General features: G+C 36.1%; 1 protein-coding gene across 10 annotated transcripts in view; it reads left to right on the forward strand.

Moving 5' to 3' along the window:
• The window catches only part of LOC145690457 (putative palmitoyltransferase ZDHHC24), a 292920-nt gene that overhangs the window by 104198 nt on the left and 168578 nt on the right, over nt 1-20144 (forward strand). For 3 of the 10 annotated variants that reach the window (XR_014132233.1, XM_081765360.1, XM_081765359.1), the window contains exon 1: nt 19914-20035. The exons of the other annotated variants lie outside the window; for them this stretch is intronic. The gene's annotated coding sequence lies outside the window, so the exon portion shown is untranslated. Of the gene's footprint in view, nt 1-19913; nt 20036-20144 lie in introns of those variants that run through there. 10 annotated transcript variants of the gene reach the window in all.

A 20144-nucleotide genomic window follows, 5' to 3' on the forward strand; every position in this document is an offset into this window, starting at 1 on the left:
AAATCCCGTCATGGTAATTAGTGATTTTTCTGAATGGGAAGATAATGTTTATGTAATTGGTATTGTAATTATGTTATAACTAACTAACTAACTCTATGGCCTATGGAACCCGGAGGTTCAGTGCCGCGTTCACAAAAGCTCTCCACTGACTTCTATCCTTAGCTAATTGCATCCAGTTTCTACTTTGTATTCCTATCTCTGCGAGATCCATCTTAATATTATCCTCCCATCTGCGCCTAGGTCTTCCTAATGGTCGTTTTCCTATGGGTCTACCAGTCAAGACTTTGAAAGCGTTTCTACTTTCTTCCATTCTAGCTACATGACCTGCCCACCTAAGCCTCCTAGACTTGACGACCCTAACAATGTTGGGTAAACCGTATAAACTATGTAGTTCCTCGTTATGAAGCTTCCGCCATTCCCCATTGTCGTTCCTCTTGGGTCCGAATATTCTTCTCAGGATCCTGTTCTCAAATACTTTCAGTCTATGTTCTTCCCTCAGAGTAAGCGACCATGTTTCGCAACCATACAGAACAACAGGCATGATTATCGTTTTATATATTTTAAGCTTCAAATTCCTCGACAGAATTCGCGACGACAAGAGATTTTGAACCGAGTAGTAACACGAATTCCCTGCTTTTAGTCGACATTTAATTTCTTCGTGAATATGATTTTCGTCTGTTAATATTGATCCTAAATATTTGAAAGTATCCACTTTATCAAAAGCATTATTTAATATTTTAACGCCTCCACAATTTGCCGTATTACGGTCCCGACGCACTTATTATTATGTTATTATATATGTATAATTATGTTATTACTTTTATTATTATTATTATTATTATTATTATTATTATTATTATTATTATTATTATTAGTAGTAGTAGTAGTAGTAGTAGTAGTAGTAGTAGTAGTAGTAGTAGTAGTAGTACCACAATGGACAGAAAAAGTATCAGTCGAAGGTGTTCATAGGAACAGAAAAGATATAGAGTATGTCAGATGTTTCTTAGGTTTACAAATGAACGCATTAATATTATTACGTTTATGGATTTACAGATAGAATTATCATTTTATGACAACAAGATATGGAATATAAAGATTTGTTAGCTGATAACAGTAATTCATTTTGTTTCGCCCTTCTTCTAAGTAGAAAGATGAGGTGACATCTTAAATAGGATTATTCTCGTGACTACCGATCGCTATTGTATGTTCGATCACTAGTTGCAATTTGTGTACAGCTAGGAACAATTCCTTGGAACTCATTTTTGGCCCATACCACAGCAGTAAGGACGTGTTTAGCCCTTATGTGTTCATCAATTCTTGTGCAAACACGTTACTTGCCAGACAGTTACGAGGGTTGATACGGATGACGTAATTTTGTGTTGTTGGCATTTCACCCGTAAAGGAAGTTTTCTCAACTCAGGCCAAGAGAAATTGAATATTTTTCATGCTAGTATACATCAGAAATATCAGTTTTGTAGATTATAAAAATTTCGTGAATTGCCACAGCCGGAATTGAACTCGCGTCCCCAACATTATGAAACTAACGCTTAAACCATTACTCTAAGACATCACTGTGCTGAGAGAAGGAAAAAATGGAGCTGTAGTGAATTCAGTAATTACACACTTTCACGATTCCAGCTTAAAGCCCGTCTCACACGGATCTGAACTAAGGCCTCAATCCAGGTTACAACTTGACAGTGTTGCTTAACTCAAACTTCCATGCAATTTCTTTTATCCTGAAGTGATGTAGGGGTCTCAGACGATCCTTAAAACTAGGTATGTTTTACCAGCAGAGCCTCGCGTGGTAGCTGTATTAAACAGACGAAAAACACTTGAAAACTGTGTTACGCACAGGACAATCAACTGTCGTAATTGTAAATATTGTTTTTCTATTTCACAATATGAATTCATCCGAAGACGATGAAATAGCCGTAGCAGCGATATCTGCTCTGTTGTCGACACAAAATCAGCTCTCCCCTCCTCCTCCAAAAAACGAGACATAAAGAGAAAGAGTAAAGAGGAGCTGCTCAACCATTGAGTGAATTCTTCCTCGGAATAATGCACAGGAAAGCACCATGTTTTCAGTAGTGAATAATGAACTATTTGCAGATCATCCTCGTTCCTACAAAAATAATTATAATAATAATAAATAATAATAATAATCTACAGAATGGACTTTCAGAATACCATACGCTATTGAGATTAGTAACTCCGAAAGTTCGGTAGCGAGATATGAATATGAGGGAGTCTGTATTAGCTGAAAAAAGGTCTGTAGATCCTTGTATCCATCAGATTGTAGAACTGAAAATCAAATGACTTGTCCAAATATGTAAATGAGGGCAGTTATCAGGCACGGAAAGCTAAAATAAAGAAGAGCAATTTTCTAGTATAGGTACTGAGTGTATCCGAGCAGCTCACTACCCACAAAAAATGCCCACATAGCTCATAAAGTAAATATATACCGCGCCGGCAGATCCTCTTATGCACTACACTTAGTCTTTTGGTATTGTGCCAGCATTGTAGAACTGTTCCCTAAAATTGCACGAAGGCCACACAATACTGATAATAATTAATTCTCATTGTTTCTGTTTCCGGTGCTGGTTTACTTTTAGCGCACCACATCTGAATTTTATAAGGGTAGGATTCAGTAGCGTCATTTCAGATTTGGCTTGGGGGGACAAGACCCCTTGATATAAGTAAAATTTCGCGTTTTTCACTAACTTACTACTATTCTATTGATAAAGTCTATATAAATCTCAAACTCGGGGGGGGGGGCAAATGCCCCTCCCTGCCCCCCTAAATGACGCCCCTCGTAGGATTACTAGTGTAAAATTATTACAGGTGCTTTACGACAGATAAAATAGGCGAGTTCATATGAAAGATGCCTGTATAGAAACTATTTTCCAGCGGTGGTGAATTTCTGCACATGTACAGAAGTTGTTTTTTGTTTACACGTGGAACACTACTAGTATGAAACCATGACAAATGCTTTTGAAACTCGTATCATTGCTAAAGCCTATTCGTATTCACTACCCTCGCTTATGCGGATACCCACCTTCACTGACGCACCCCCTCACTAACACTCGGGCCTAAAGTTTCGGTTAGATAGCATTCGTGCTTTTTAGTGGCGACCTAGCGCAGGTTGTTTGGTGTCTTTTGGGCTGTGGTTCTTATGCATGCATTCGGATGCTGTATTTATACACAAATAGTAAAAAAGAAATTATAATTTTTCAACCATTGTTTATAGTACCCCCTTGAATTTTAACTACGCCATGTAGATATTTTCATGTTGCTCAGCACAAATCATTTAGAAAACAATAAGAAGGAAATTAGTGAAGTAATTCTAATTTTTAAACAATTATTTCGAGTGGTGCGCCAAAAGTAAACTTGCACGCTTTTTTTAAACATGTTATATTTTTTGGTATACAAATTGCACGATATACTTAAATCACTTATTTTTATTCTTTTAAAAGATATAATTACATTTGTTCACACTTGTAATGTTCGGGTGGACACTACCTACTTAACTGTATACCTTAAGGTCTTTATTCTTGCAGTTTCTTAATCACGTTATGCAAAAGATTATATTTTTCATATGACTATTATTACTGCTTCTCTTGTCCAGCCAGCATCACAGATCAACATACCCTAACGGCCAGCATTGTTTTCAAATTACAGCGAGAAATAAAGTTGAATGTCGTCAGGCGCTACTCTTTTCTGATTGGTAGTTGTATGCATGGGCGGCGATTAGGGGGGGCAAAGGGGGGCAGTTGCCCTCACTTTTTGAAGCAACCCATTAATGTATATACCGTAGTTTCATTTGGAAATATAAAGTTTATGAATGTATTACTGTTTCATAAGAAAAATGGTGATATGTAACATTTGCCGTTGCGTGAGTACGTATTGGTTGTCTTCCCGTGAAGTTAAGAAAGCTACAGAAATTGCGTTTTAAGTGCGACGGAAAACAACCCAAAAATTAACCTACTGGAGCACAACAATTCGAGCATACTTTCAATCCAGAGGTATAGAAGCCAAACCTACTAAATCCATTTTCAGTTTTGTCAGGAAACGAAGAAGTGATGTCCCTATGTTTCAGAATTGTTTAACAATTTTCTTGTTTAGAGGTCCCTACTTATTACAAATGAGTGAAATCAACCATTAAACAAAAAAGTTGTTCAACAATTCTGAAAATACTTTTTTATTCGTTCCCAGACAAAATTCAAAAATGGATTTAGCAGGTTTTGTTTCTATACCCCCTTTTTACAAGGGCTCGATATGTTAGTCAGCCGCTTTGAAACTAATTGGGAGAACATTTCGCAAAAAAAAAAAAAAGTATTTCACAAGTTATTCTTTAATTGCACAAAAATTGACAATTCCTAAAATGTCTTCTTTCTAAAGTAAGGAATATTGATTAAAAATAGCGTAATAAGAAACAACTTCTACCTTTTCCATTGTTTTGTAATGTAATATACGAGTGAAGTGGTGTGTGTTTAGGGGTGTAACTGTATATACAATTAAATTTAGTGAATTCAACATAATTCTAGGTTTTAGGATTATTTGGTATAGCTGGAGTGTAGAGTGATTCTAGGTATTAAGTTTCCAAGAAAGTGAAAACTGCACCTAATGACAACGAACATGTTTCGGGAAGCTGCAAAAGCAAATATTGTTTTAAATGTCATAGCATATGCTTGTAGTATTTACTGTCTTTCATTTTCTAAGAGTAATAACATGCTTTAATAGCATGGGTGGAACTAAAAATTAAGTTGTTCAATTATCCCCAGTTTCAGTATAGCATCTACAAAACAAGACTCCTTATTCATTACTATGATTAATATTATTATTTCTATTTATTTGTTTTGCAAATTTGTTATTAAATAATCTGATTACACAATTTTCCAGACAGAATTTTAAGATGTTCATGAGCAAGGAATCAAATCTCTTCTTACATTTTCGTTATTTCAGAGTACAAACGTCTAGTACCTACTTGCGTGGTTTTGTCAATTCGCTTAATAAAATGTGAAATACGATATACAGTATTTTAACTTAAAAATATAGTATCCTATTAGTTATACAACCTTTCGGGAAACAAAGTGTTAGAAACAACCAGGAAAACTAAGATCGATATACAAATATTCAGATCATGTCTTGCCCCCCACTTTTAACGTCCAATCGCCGCCACTGGTTGTATGGAAGTCCATAAGAAAATAGAAACTGCTTCTATTTCTTCCAAGTCAGGATCCAAATAAAGACAGCAGAAAATTTCAACCTGAACTAAGGGCAAGTTACTTCTCACACGATCGTTAAGTAAGGTCGTGAGTTTTAGATCGTGAATCGCAGCCTTATTTCAGTCCCGTCTGAGACAGGCTTAATAATGCTGAAACTTTCTGATTTCAGTCATGATAAAATAGTAAAGTATTATGCAGAAAGAATAGTCCAGAGAAGTCAACTTTAAATTGACAACTCATATGTACGGAGACACTACAGTATGCTCTCGTCTCGGGCACTGATTTTTCACGGCACGGCATTATACAGATACTTATATTGATTGGAATTTGGTGTTTCAGGGCACTGGATTATTTTTTTAAAAAGGTAACTAATTTAACGAACCTTCCTCAGTACCTTGTTTCCTATATTTACGCGTTTTACTCACTTTTACAGTTTTTCCACTAACTCCTTAAGAACAGGGACAAAAACACAGAAACATGGAGGACAGTAAAATCAGAAACACTATTCGCGCGTTCTTCTCCTGCCTGAAGTAAATAATAAAATATGGTGAATATGCAATTTTTGGTGTTCCATTTTTTAGGTGGTGTCAAATCCAAAGTCGAAGTGGGTCAAATTGAGCGAGTTTTCTGAGTGGGTCAACAACATGTGACCCACTGCGACCCATCATCCACCGTGACCTACTGCAATGCACCAACTGCCGTGACCCACCACTCACTATGACGCACTCTGACCCACCGACCCTCTTTGCTCAGTGCATTGTAGGCAGCATCTTCTGACGCGACAAAACGACAATGAACCACAAAATTACTCTCCCAAAATATGTTAAATCGCCTATATGTGTTATTGGTTTACATTAAGGTGAGTCTAAAAACATTAAGAAAAGTACCAAACAAGTACCCAGGAGAGGGCTTGAACCACCAACCGTATGATTACTGGGCGGGTGTTCTTCCGACTTCGCCTCGGAGGCGATGAAGGAGACGTCGCTTGTAAAGGGATAAATCGTCGAGATGTTTTTAATTTGGTCAATCAGAGTGATTTTTAACCGTATATATGAGACGATAACTGTTTGGGAAGATAAAATGCCTTCGCCATGTAATTTTATAACAAAATGACGCGTGTCTATTTACTTTATTTCATAGTTCTCCCATACTCACTTTCTAATAATCGACGACAGTTGCCATCTTAATTTATACAATTATCGCACTCAGGATTTTTCACTTCATGATGTTGAGGCAGAGGTTATTCTTGAGCACCGAAGCTCACTTTAGGAACAATTCGTCAAGAAAAAATGTAATAATAACCGCATGCACATGACTGGCGATAGATCGTATTGGTCCCTTCGCGATTCTCCGCGACAAATCGAAGGAGCGCCTCGCTGCTACGCGGTGGTAACTTCAACCCCCATACGCGAAATATCTGTTTCGACTCGATGAAACCCTGCCGGCAGTGGGACACTAGCGGCAATCCTCCGACTCGTCTCTATATTGACAAACATCGTTTACCCGCAAGTGGGCCACTAGGTGTTGGCGACGTTTGTGGCATGGGGTAGGTCTATGTTTGATATAGCCTCGCTGCAGAAAGGGAAGTTAAACTCAAAATCAACTCAACTCAACAAAAATACAGTGCTTTGCATCATATGTCCATATATTCTTGCGATGCGCTTTATAATAATTGCTGAAGCTTGTTATGGAATGGAATATGGAATATGGAGCGCTTAGAGCACAGTTCAATCAACCCATAAAGTTGAGAGAAAAGTAGACAAAATTTGTAATTTGTATTTCTATATATTGGTCTACGTACCTTGATTTGGGACTTCCAAATTTCATCCGTTTTTCTACTGAGAAGTATCGATAATTCAACAAGGAAATAATTAGACCATGATAATTTAATTGAAATTCATCGTAAGTTTGCCCATGACAAACACTTAGCCATTTTATATCGTAAAGGTCAGATCCATCATTATTGTAACAGAGCGGTGCTTGAGGGATTGACCGTAGAAATTCAAACTCCGATTAGTTAGAATTTGACAACCTGGTTTTATTACAAGTATAAACTCTTTAGTCGGTAGAAAAGAGGATGTGGATTATGTGTCAGAGTTGATGACGATGTGTTTTGGTGGGTCAGTGGTTCATGGGGTGTGGTGAATCGGAGTGGGTCATGGTAGGTAGTGGGTCAAAGTAAGTTGCGGTGGGTGGTGGGTCAAGTTTTCATTGACCCACGCCATCTCTGATCAAATCTGTAAAACCAAACCAAACAAAGAGCAATATTACTACACAAAACGGTCAACATCTTATCTATTCATGACAAACTATTGCATGCTCCGAATAACTCTAGCATATCCACAAACCATCATCTGTTATATTTTACCGAAATACGTCATGACTTTTCTGACCACCTGATACTTTAAATGTTGTTAATACGCAAAGTTCATTGATCTCATGACTTATTCACTTATTCTCTTATGATCATCACAACCTTTAGGGTACTTCCCGTAGATATAGAAAGGTGAAATGTAGTATTCATGCTTGGTGTAGCGTGCAAGTGAACAAATGAAAAGCAACAGGATAATATTTCCCTCCTCCAAACCCCCTAAAGTGGAGTGTGTTGATTATTCCACAAAGACTTGAAATCCAATCAGAAAATTCATAAAATATAAAATATGTAGCCAAGTCTCGACTTTGCAATAATAATAATAATAATAATAATAATAATAATAATAATAATAATAATAATAATAATAATAATAATAATAATAATAATAATAATAATAATAAAGGAATAACAGAATTATAAAATCAATTACATAAACAATACCTTCCAATTAAGAAAAAAAATATTGCAACGACGCAGGACCGTAACTTGTTGGGGCAAAAGGCCACTGCTCCTCCAGGGAAGCTCCCTGCCGTTCGAGGGGTTCCCATTTTAAGACGAAATTGTCTTACTCCATATACGATACGAAAATGAAATTAAAAGTGAAGCATCAAACAAGTTCACTACATTACATAAACAGAATCGCACACTAAAGGTAAGTAAAACAATAATGAGTCGTGGGCCGATTTCAGTAGAAAGAAAATGTCTACTATTAGGGGCACTAGAAATAATATATATTCAGATATTACTGTCAGATTTGTCAATATTGTCCCCTTAATTAATTTGTCGTGTATGGAACGGGCCCAGAGGCGTAACTAACGATCCCGCAGACCTTGGTGTGTGGGAGATTCCAACAATTTCAGATATCCTCTGATCTTATTGACCGATAGAGATAGGACATCATGAGTCATGACCTGCATATAGCGGAAATTAAGGCCAACTGCTGTCGGCCCTCGTGGCCGAGTGTTCTAGGGCCACGTTCTAGTAATGAAAATAGTTTTTGGCGTGGGTTCAAACCTTGCCCAAGAATTTTTTAAATGTTCATAACACTTTTTTTTATTAAAATAAGCTTTCAGTTTTAGTATACGGATCCATAGTAAAAGTAATAATAATAATAATAATAATAATAATAATAATAATAATAATAATAATAATAATAATAATAATAATAATAATAATGATAGTAGTAGTAGTAGTAGTAGTAGTGGTGGTAGTAGTAGGAACGGGTTAGAAGCCCCGCAGAGGTTGGTTAGGTTCTGTTCTCTTCCTCAAATTTTTCTGTACATTTTACATGACCAACTTCAAACAGTTGGCTAGGGTAGCGCGCGAATATTGAAACTCTTGGGATCGGCATAAATATTGCCGGCTCTTCTTTCTAAATTAGAAGTTACAATGTGGAAGAATTGTATAGTGCGCCACAGATGACAACATTGACGGAAAATATGCGAACTAAAACAGTTTTGCAAATTTATGAAGTCTAGTAGTTACTATTGTTATAAGAATTTGCTATTAATGCAGAAAGAAAAAATGTTTAATTTTCTTGTGTTCATGTTATGTAAGGTTTTACATTTCTGTTTTTAGTATAGATGAAAATATTTGTCGAACGGTACGCAGTTTGTATTGGGTAAAACTTCAATAATTTTTTGCAATTATTTCCATGAGTTCTTTTTTCTTAACTTTTGATTTTTCTACGTGGGATTAAACTTAGATCTATGTGAGGCTTAGTCACCTCTAGAACCCCTTAGCTACGCCACTAGTGAGGATTCATTTTATCTGTGCGAATTACAACCTTATATCCGCAAGAGACGAAAGTGATGGTGGATATTCGCGACAGATAAATCTTCTGAAAAGACTAGAAAATGGCAACCTCTTTGGTTATTTGAAAACAAAATTTTATTTATACTAGTTCGACACAAATTTGTTTCTATCCTATAATTCAATGTGATTTATTCACGTCGAAATTTGAAACATGCAAGGTCTGCTGCATCTATAAGGAATATCCAATTTTTCATTTGAACATTTGTAACTTTTCATTATGATACGGTTTGGAATTTTAATACAGGACATTTCTGATAAAAATTTACCAGTAAAATATCACTCATTCAATTTTACCTTTCGTCTTTCTTCCTTTTTCTTTTCGTTCTTTTCTTTTTTTTGTTCACTTTGCATTAGGAGTCTGGAATAGAAGATATGACCTACGCTACCTACTGGGTTTATTAGACTGTGGTTTGCATCAGTACGTCCAATTAACACTACCGAATTTACAACCGAACCATGCGAAAACAAAGCACGTGTTGAACTGTTGACATTATCTTAGATGTGTCAGTGAGATCTACAATTCTACTTGAAATTGAGTATGCTATCCTTTATGAAAGTGACTTAATGAATGTTTCAAGGATCCTCTATATATTCGAATAGTCCTGAAAAAAAATATAAAAACAAACGTTATTTCTATATTACTGTTGGATTTCTGGTAACGGAACTTTATAATGTTAGGTTCTTTTCTTACTAAGTTTAAAATTCCACATTTTTATCTGTTCTCCCTTTTCTTTTTCTTCTTCTCTCACCTTCTCTCTCTCTCTCTCTCTCTCTCTCTCTCTCAGCCTCATTTCTGAACCTCTGTGTAATATACATCCATTAGTTTCAATTTTTCATTGTGTGTGGGTTAGTTTCTCCCTAAATCAACTTATGAATCTTATTTCGTCTCGATTTTGTTATTTCATTTTATCGATACTAATGCATGCGTAGTTTAAAATTAGAATTGCGTTCATGTTGTTAGCTTATTTTAGTATGGGAGAGAAGAAAGGAGGAGAGAGAAGGGGTCTCTTTACCATACACGATTATGGGATAAGAAGGTGTATATTGAGTGGCCTAGCTGCACGGCGTTAGGTGTCGCAATTTTTTGATGCGGAGTGTACATTTGTTTCCAAATAAAAAGAAAAGCATGTTGAGGAATTAGCTATGAGAATAGTTTTAAAACCAATTGGAATAAAAGAATAATGAAACTCGTTAAAATCTGGAGATTTAAATACAAGAAAAATACAAATAAAACTTACAACTGTATGCGATGAACAATAATCAAAAATCTTATAAACTAGAAATTAATTGTGAGTGTCGCAGGCAGGAAGTTGAGATAAAAGGGGGTCGTGATATAAAATAATTAGATTAAGGAAGCCTAGTCTATTGCATCATTATATAGTAAGTCTTTCGTAGTCTTTTATCTTTCGTTTTAACGAAGTGCAAGAAAATTTACGTAAATCAATTATAATAATGGAACGGCAGAATGCATTCCTAAACGAAAACGTACCGGTATATAGGGCTAAAACGAGTAAAGAACTCATACAAATGCCTACGTGGAAGCTAGATACTAACAGACACGTGGTAGTCTGAAAGTAGTTTTACAAAATAAGCAAATTGTATATCCACTACAACACGAAATTATGTAATCCTGAGTAAAAAGACTTTTTCGTCCTTTTCCTTTTTGACGTTTAGGTAAAACGAAGAGGGAAGGGGCGGAGAAGAGGGGTAGGGTGAAAACGTGGCAACAGTGACTTGCCAAACAGAAAGCGGAGAATGTTCTGACCGCCTAGTTGCTCCTAGCGCCACCACTGAAATGGGAGTTCAGACATCACGTCATCTGTGTCTTGCTATGGTAATGTAAATCGAGAGCAGTTAGAAACGATGAGGTAGCCTCAACTTGAAGAACATTTCGTGATATTTTCCTCATTGACGAAGGTCTATATAGCTTGCTTTTGAGGAAATCTCGTGTAAGTCGTTGTGACACTCATAAGGAACGTCTCCTCATACGAGCATTAGTAGTTTGTATAGTCTTACATGCAACGATTTTAACTAGCTAAAAGCTTAGACAAAAGATTGAGTGACGCGGTATTTAAGTGGTTAGCATATTGGACTTCTGTTCGGCGGGCCCAGGTTCGAATCCCGGCCAGGTTGAAACTTTTCAAATGTTTCAATTTCAATTTCAATACATACTCAATGTGACAAGAAAGATCTTCTCTCCTCCAGAAAGAAAAAGATGTTGGGATGAGGACAATTGGAGGTCTCTCAATGAAGGCAATCATTTACTAATTTATTTCCAGCAGTTGTTCTAGATTTAATATTTTCATCTACTTTCAAGCATTTTCTGATTCATGCGTGGTCAGTATTTTTATTTCTCTAAACATACAGTATATAAAGAAATAATGCATTACATACACAGCAATTTAAGATAAATATTATGGTGTTCTTTGGAAAATATGATCCGAACCATAGAGATTCTCTTAGAATGGAGAACTGTTTCGTTAGTTACCTACTTTACAATTTTACCTGTATAAACACCTGGATCAGGGCTACCAACTGCTGTCAGTGCTGAGAAAAGTTACGTGTAAGTTGGGTTGCATCCGTCTAGGCGTTCTCACAACTGCAAAGTACCTTTACCCCAAGTAATGGAATTAGAGCACTTAGGGGGGAGATACTTTTGTTGTTGATTGTACAGTTAGAAACTTTAGAACCTGGAAGTTGGATATATAAGAAATGATAGCTTTTTCCAGTAGCAGAATCGTTTGACTGTATGCCTGATAGTTGGACAACCAACATGATAGCAAGTATATGCCCGAAAAATAACATGCAAGGATATTCCTCCACTTGGAGGAAAAACTATTACTACATTGTATCTGAGAGCATCACTTAGAGAAACAACCACGAAATAAATCTGCATAAATTCCATTCACGTTAAGTTCTAAGAGATAGGAATTAATGTAAAGAAAACGCATCATGCTGAGACCGAACTAGTATAGAAAGCTAAACAAAATGAGAAAAGAAGGAAAGAGAGAAGGAAAGAACGAGAGACATTCAATAAATTAAATTTAAACGCTTAAGGATAAACAGTCTGCGTCTTTCCCCCTGCGTCTGTCTTGGGTTTTTCTTCCTTTATGGGATAAATCTCTCAGTATCAATTACATTTCTTTCAGTATCTCTTTTAGTATGAAACCTCATTTACAATGTTTAATTCCTTTCAAAAAGTAACTCTTTATTCAGGCTGGGATTTGAACAGGACCCTTATAATGACAGTCACACACGCTGTCTACTTAGCTACACAGGCCAAGCTCAAGTGTGTTCTTAAATCAGGCATTTCACCCGCTATTATCAAACGTGTTGTTAAATCAGCCATTGTCTGCGAGTTACCCCAGTTCCATTTGAAGTTTGAATTGAAGACCTGAATTCAAAACATCCCAAGTCCACTCTTTTTCTTCGTATTTTTCGTTTTCTGTTTTTTATGTTAGCATCTATGTTTCAGGGCTATTCACTTGCATAATACTTAAGTCCAAATCAAAACTTTAAAAAAAAAAAAAAAAAAAATTCAAAATAATTTCAGCTAAACAGAATAGCATTCCAAGTATAATCTTCTTGTCTTTCTTTTAAAAACAAAAAGAAGTACTCCAGTAGACTTCGGATGTTCAGCAATTCAGATCTTCAATTTTATTTACGGCCTTTAACCATTTTTGACTCGCAGACTCCTTGCTTTCATAAAAAGCATTTGTTCTGTAGATTAAAATCAAGAATGAATTAATCTATATTCTTGGGAACTTACTGTTGCACCAACACACACATATACAGGGTGTAACTAAAAGGTACGGCAAAATTTCAGGGGTGGATTCCTTATGTGTAGATAAACAAAATCGTTCATATGACCATATGTCGGGAAATGCATCATTACAGAGTTACAGCCATTGAGCAGCCTAATGGTGAAAATGGTCACATTCTGGTTCCTTCTTTATGTGGTTTTATTTAAACCTCAATAGCTCAGGCCCTAATTAAGCTAGGAAGACAATTTTGTTATCCATGTATTTCTGAAGGGCGACGCTTTCCGCAGATGTATATTTTATGTGTGGGACTACTACGGCGGACGGGGAAGGGTGATTACTTATTTTTTTGCATCAGGATTTTGGGGATGACATTTCTTTCTTCTTGGGGATACACTCATAACATGCATACCAGCGGAAAGCTTGATTTTTCAGAAAGAGATTGCTACTAAAATTATCTCCCTATCTTAATTAGACTTTGAATTATTGAGGTTTAAATTGAATCACATTAAGGAGCGACCAGAATGTGACTATTTCACACTATTAGGCGGCTCAATGGCCGTAACTCTGTAACGATGCATTTCCCGACATATGGTCATCTGAACTTTCTTGCTTGTATACCCAGAAGGGATCCACCTTTGAAGTTTTACCGTATCTTTTTGTTACACCCTGTATATACAAGATCCGTTTTGTAGATTTACGAAATCACTCGTTCTTCCTCAATAAATCTACAAAACGGGTCTTGAAAGAGGTGGTCGCACTAGTAATGACACGTAACACACACAGTATAAAAAAACCTTCGGAACCAAGGATTGCAAGTTCTACCGCGGATAATTCGGTAAGGTGTTTGTTTGTTGAGTGGTTAACCCAGGTTCATATCACGGCTGGTACAGTTTGTTTTCTTTCCCTTTCAAAATACATTTCTATATGTTTATATTTCTATTTAATAATTGCTTTCTTGCATTTTTTGTAGATTATCTTAAAGTAGTGGGGGTTAAGTAGTCAGAAGGTTAAAATACATGTATGGCTACTTTATCCGTGTGTGTAGTCATATGTTTCTTTACATATTTGTTTCTTTTTTTCAACTAATGTTGCCACGAGACGAGGCAGAACCCTTTGATACGAGACAAGAGACGAGACAGACTACTTGTCCCTTCTCGTTTTCGAGATGAGACGAGACGTCTCTTGAAATGCCTCGTATCGTCTCATGTCTCAAAAATGCAAACAGTTTTTGAAAATGTTTAAAAATTTATTAACTCGGACTAAATTATTGCCTTTGAAAGTATATCAACATTTATTATTTGAAATGAGGACTAGTCTAAAAGAAGAGGAAATACCTAAAGTTATTTTTTTAATGATACTTACAAACAGCTTTCATTTCCATTTTCCAATCGATTCAAATTTAAATATTTTGTGATAGTGTTCCAGATTCAGGTAAAATGTTAAACAATTAATCGAGATCAGTGTTTCAGTAGGTTTCATTCCGAGGGCTGGTGGTTATATCTATATATAAAAATCATTTATAGAAATACCAGTTCTCTTAATGCCAATTTCACCAGTAACTAACTATTGTTTCATGAGTTTTCTCGTTCCGAACAAAGACAGAAACGTGCCAGCCTTTTTCTGCACTGAGTTTGAAAGGATGCCGGTTTGACAATAAAATTTAGTTTCTCTTTATTGTTTTATGATGTTATTCAAACCAAAGCAATTTTTGAAATCGGAAAGTCATATAGGACTCCTTATTTTTTTTTAAGTGGCGCCAGAGGTTTTGAAAAAAGGATTTCAGAATAAGTGGGGAAAGCTTGCCTTTCGACTGTGCCGACTGTGCCTACTTGTCAGTATGTCCACCTTTGGCACGGATAACAACGGCAACGCGTCTTGGCATGGACGCAATGATCCTTCGTGGGTCGCTGGAGAGAGTTGGCACCACATATGTACAAACAGGTTACATGATTCCCGTAAATTCCGGGGAGGTGGGCGATGTTCCCCGACGTCTAGTTCAATCACATTCCAGATGTGTTCGATTGGGTTCAGATCCGGCGAGTTGGGGGCCAGCAAATCACTTCGAACTCGCCCCTGTGTTCCTCGAACCACTTCATCACACTCCTGACCTAGTGACATGGTGCATTATCTTGTCGAAAAATGTCAGTACCGTTGGGAAACATAGTCGTCATGAAGGGGTGTACGTAGTCTGTAAGCAGTGTGCGATACGCCTCGGCCGTCATTGCGCTTTGCTCGAGCTTCACTAGACACATGGATGTTCACGTGAATGTCTCCCAGAGCATTCTTCTTCTTCTTCTTCTTCTTCTTCTTCTTCTTCTTCTTCTTCTTATTATTATTATTATTATTATTATTATTATTATTATTATTATTATTATTATTATTATTATTATTATTATTATTATTATATTTGAAGAGAATCAAATATCACGACATTAATTATTAGTTTCTATTAACTGAATTGAGCTGAAAATTAAAACTGGATTTCGAAAGATAAACTATTAAGTTTATGCCTTCTGTAACTTCCTAAAGTAATAAAAGCTGGAATTGGTTTCAAGGCTGTTTCTGAGTGAATACTTTCTTCAAAATAAAATTAAAAATTATAGAAATATTTTCGAGACATTCGATTCGGGTCGAGATTTTTACGAACAGTTTCGACTCGACTCGTGTGTCACCTCGAAAATTGGAGTCGAGAAATACGTTTGTCTCGACTCGTCTCGAATTTTACAAAGTGTGTCTCGAATCGAATTGAAGTCGAAATTCGAGACATGTCTCGACTCGTGCGCATCACTAAATATTCATACTTTAAATGTGCAATACTATCTCACGAAAAATGACCCCGAAGTTGATTTACCAAAGTCTACTTTCTTCTTGTTAGATTATTGATCGTGGTTTAGATAGATTATGTAAAGTCAGATATGGTTATGTATGTTTACACTTTCGTTTCTTTCTTTCAAAATCCATTCCTATCTGTTCCCATTTATTATTAATAATTTATTTCTTGCATTTGTTAATAACTATCTGAAAAACCCATTATTTGCATGGTGGCTGTATTTGGAATTCAACGTCTGTGTTAGTATCACCGTTGATTTCCGCGAATGCGAAAACTATGGATTTGACATTAATATCGGTCATTTTGGATTAGTTTTACATGTCAGGGTATCCCCTCTGGTACCCCCGACCCACAGCCAAATGGGGTGAATTTGGAAGTTAATGCAATCGGAGTTTCACCATTAATCTTAGCGACTGCCAAAAGTATGAATTCGACACTAATATCGGTCATTTTCCACTACTTTTACATGTCCCTGTAAACGTCCCTTAGGCCCCCTTGGTTCGATTTAAAACAAAAGCGCTTCGTCTTGGTCTGGAACCTAGACCAAGGTACCCGTGATCAAAATTTGGTAACTGTCGGTTCTCTCCTCTGGTCTCTAGGCAGCACACAGACACATACATACAGACAGAGGGACACATAAATAAACTTTGTTTTATTTATATTAGATTACAGAGGTTGTTCAGTCTACATTTGGCCAATTTCGACTTACCTAAAAATTTAGAAGAATCCATGGCGTCAGGTCCGTAAGTGCTCGATGTGTTTCCCTTGGTTCCTAACAATAGCCCGACAGCGTAATTTCCACTGTAATAGGCTTCTCTGAAGAACGGGGAGGGGAATCTTGTCCCATTCCCTTTGCACAGCTTTCCAAAGTCCTTCCACAGTTGTCACACGCCGTTTTCCCAAAGCCCGCTTTATCAATCCAAATCCACAATAGTCCATAGGACTTGCATCTGGAGATTTAACAGATACCTTATTGAAAGGTATCACCTGTATTCCACTTGCCTCCTCCATCTCCCTGTAGAATGCGAGGGACCATCGTGAGATATGTGATTAGGCCTTGTCCATGTGAATGCGCACCACATTGGCGTCATTTCCGTACATTGTTAGAATCTCATGCTCATGGATCGGCCGCATGATCAGCTCCTGAAAATACTGCGAATTTATTTTGCAGTTCTTTGCTACCCTACGAATCTTCAGTTTACCTCGGTAATAGTAGCCAGTAACGACCATGAACCCTTTTGGAAAGGATTCTTTACAGTCACGGCCCCACTTTCTGAATTTCTTGGCGCCTTTCTCTCACCTACGTTAACTTGTTCCCCCACTTTTAAAATTTACTCAGAAAAGAATGTCAAAGTTTTGTACTAGTAGTTTTGTATCGTTTTGTACCACCAATAAAAAGTTTTGTACCACGTTCATTAACCAGTAATAGACGATTCAAAGTGGGGGAACAAGTTAACGCCTGTTCCCCCACCATAACGAATTTTCTCGAAAAGAGTTTCAAACTTTTGTACTAGTTTTGTACCGTTTTGTACCACCAATAAAAATTTTTGTACCACGTCCATTAGACAGTAATGGATGATTTAATGTCTGGGACAAACGTTAACCTGTTCCCCCACCATAACGAATTTTCTCAAAAATACTGTCAAAGTTTTGTACTAGTTTTGTACCGTTTTGAACCACCAATATAAAGTTTTGTACCACGTCCATTAGCCAGTAATGGAAGATTTAATGTCTGAACCCAGTGTTAACCTGTTCCCCCACCATATCGAGTTTTCCCGAAAATAGTGTCAAAGTTTTTGCCTCACGTTTAATGCATCTTAATGGCTAAATAATTATTTAAGGGTTAAAACAACAATTTGCTGTGTTCATGACGCTTCTGTTATAATGATCTGGACGTGTATTTTGTGTCTAGTTGCTAATAGATGGGTGAAAAGAAAGGAAATACAGATAAATACAGGCGATTAATTATAAAAATATAAGTTTAGAGTGTCTGATAATAAATATGTATATTTGTAACTACTTGTTCAAATTTTATTTATCATTGTACCTAAAGTCTATATACAAGTATAAGAATAAATCGCAGTGTTCATAAATATAGGTGATGGTACAGAATTGTAAAATGTACAAAATTTTGGCATTCGATTCCGATTAAATTTCCTTCACTTAAATTCAAAAGCTATCGAGATTCAAACTTAAACTTCCACAACTGTGCAACGGACGTGGTACGACATAATTACAAAATGATACACACTATTAAAAACTTTGATATTATTTCCAAAGAAATCATTACGGTATATTTAAAAAAATGCTCCGCTTTGTATTATCCATTACAAACCGTCAATTCTTTTGATGGTAGAAACCGAAGCTAATAGTGGTTCCAGACATTCAATCGTCCATTAATGGCTAATGATGCAGTACAACATTTTTGTTAATAGTATCATATAGAACAAAACTTTGACAAAATTCGTTAAGGCGGGGAAGAAAGTTAACGCTGGGTCCAGACATTATATCGTCCATTACTGGCTAATAGATGTGGTACAAAACTTTTTATTGGTGGTACAAAACGGTACAAAACTAGTACAAAACTTTGACACTATTTTCGGGAAAATTCGTTATGGTGGGGGAACAGGCGTCAACTTGTTCCCCCACTTTGAATCGTCCATTACTGGTTAATGGACGTGGTACAAAACTTTTTATTGGTGGTACAAAACTAGAACAAAACTTCGACAAAATTCGTTAAGGTGGGGGAACAAGTTAACACTGGGCTTAGAAATTAAATCGCCCATTACTGGCTAATGGACGTGGTACAAAACTTTTTATTGGTGGTACAAAACGGTACAAAACTAGTACAAAACTTTGACATTCTTTTCTGAGTAAATGTTAAAAGTGGGGGAACAAGTTAACGTAGCTGCTGATTTTCCACGGCACGGCACTGGATACCAGCACCTATTTCATATACTGTTAAACAATGTATTTTGTACGAATTTCCGTACAAGATGAGTGTAAATGGGCAAGCAAAAACAGTTCCTAAAGAGTAGGTGATGAGAAATAAGTGTACTACATTTTACTATTTTTGCGTGATAAATACGAGCCTCAAGTAAAGTAAATAGAATTATTTGTGTACAATGCTACAACAAAACAGCAGAAATTGACTTATTTTATTTCATTTTTGAAATCATTCTTATTGAGATTTTGTGTGTTGATTCAACGGTGTCAGTAAAGTTAGATTTTTTATATAAGTAATACAAATATTTAGCAAACTTCTCTTATGTGAAATTTGTTGGAACATTTCATCACTTATACATTTCTGTTTAAATAAAAACGTTTTGAGCTAAGAATTCACAGAGTTTTGTAACATTCACTTGGTGTGTCGGAAGTCACTTTTCTTTTTTGTTCCCAGCTGTGACAGACGTTTATAATTTAATATTTTCTACTCTAAACAGAAAAAAAAAAATACTGAAAACGTGAGCTACATATACTCCTAAGTCTGCACTGCTCATATATCATTCATTAGCAGAATTTATCTTCTACTTTTAGAAATATACAAATTTATAGAATCAAAAATGTGTGTCTTGCCCGTGATGATGGAATGGCCCATGTTTATTTCGTGTATTTTAATTTATTGTTTATTTCTGTTGTCTATGTATTTCCTAATGGAACGCCAATTTTGAACTATTCTTAAGTGTATCATCAGTTTATGAATATAAATTTTGATCTTGATACACATAAATGATGTGTCTCAAGATCAACAGCATATTATATTTTTGCACCGAAAATAACTCTAATGAAATATATGAAGAACTTGGTCCTTGGTCTGTATCATATAGTGTCTCAAGATCAACAGCATATTATATAGCTGCACCGAAAATAACTCTAATGAAATATATGAAGAACTTGGTCTTTGGTCTGTATCATATAGCAAACAAAAACAGAAGAAAATCGATGTAGAGACATAATACTGCTGACTATATGGTGAAAAAGTCGATAAAGTTCTCTTTAAAAATTAATAATTCGTGGCCTTTTCAAGGTAACGTTAATTTTAATTTATTTTCGTTTTCTGAAAATTGTGTCAATCATGTAGATATTTAACATGTATAGCTAAGTTAAGTCTTCGGGAAACTTTGCTTTCCTCTTTT

The sequence above is a fragment of the Thermobia domestica genome, chromosome 7 (genome assembly GCF_964235325.1).
Source record: "Thermobia domestica chromosome 7, izTheDome1.hap1.1, whole genome shotgun sequence".
In the NCBI taxonomy this organism is placed as follows: Eukaryota; Metazoa; Arthropoda; class Insecta; order Zygentoma; family Lepismatidae; genus Thermobia; species Thermobia domestica.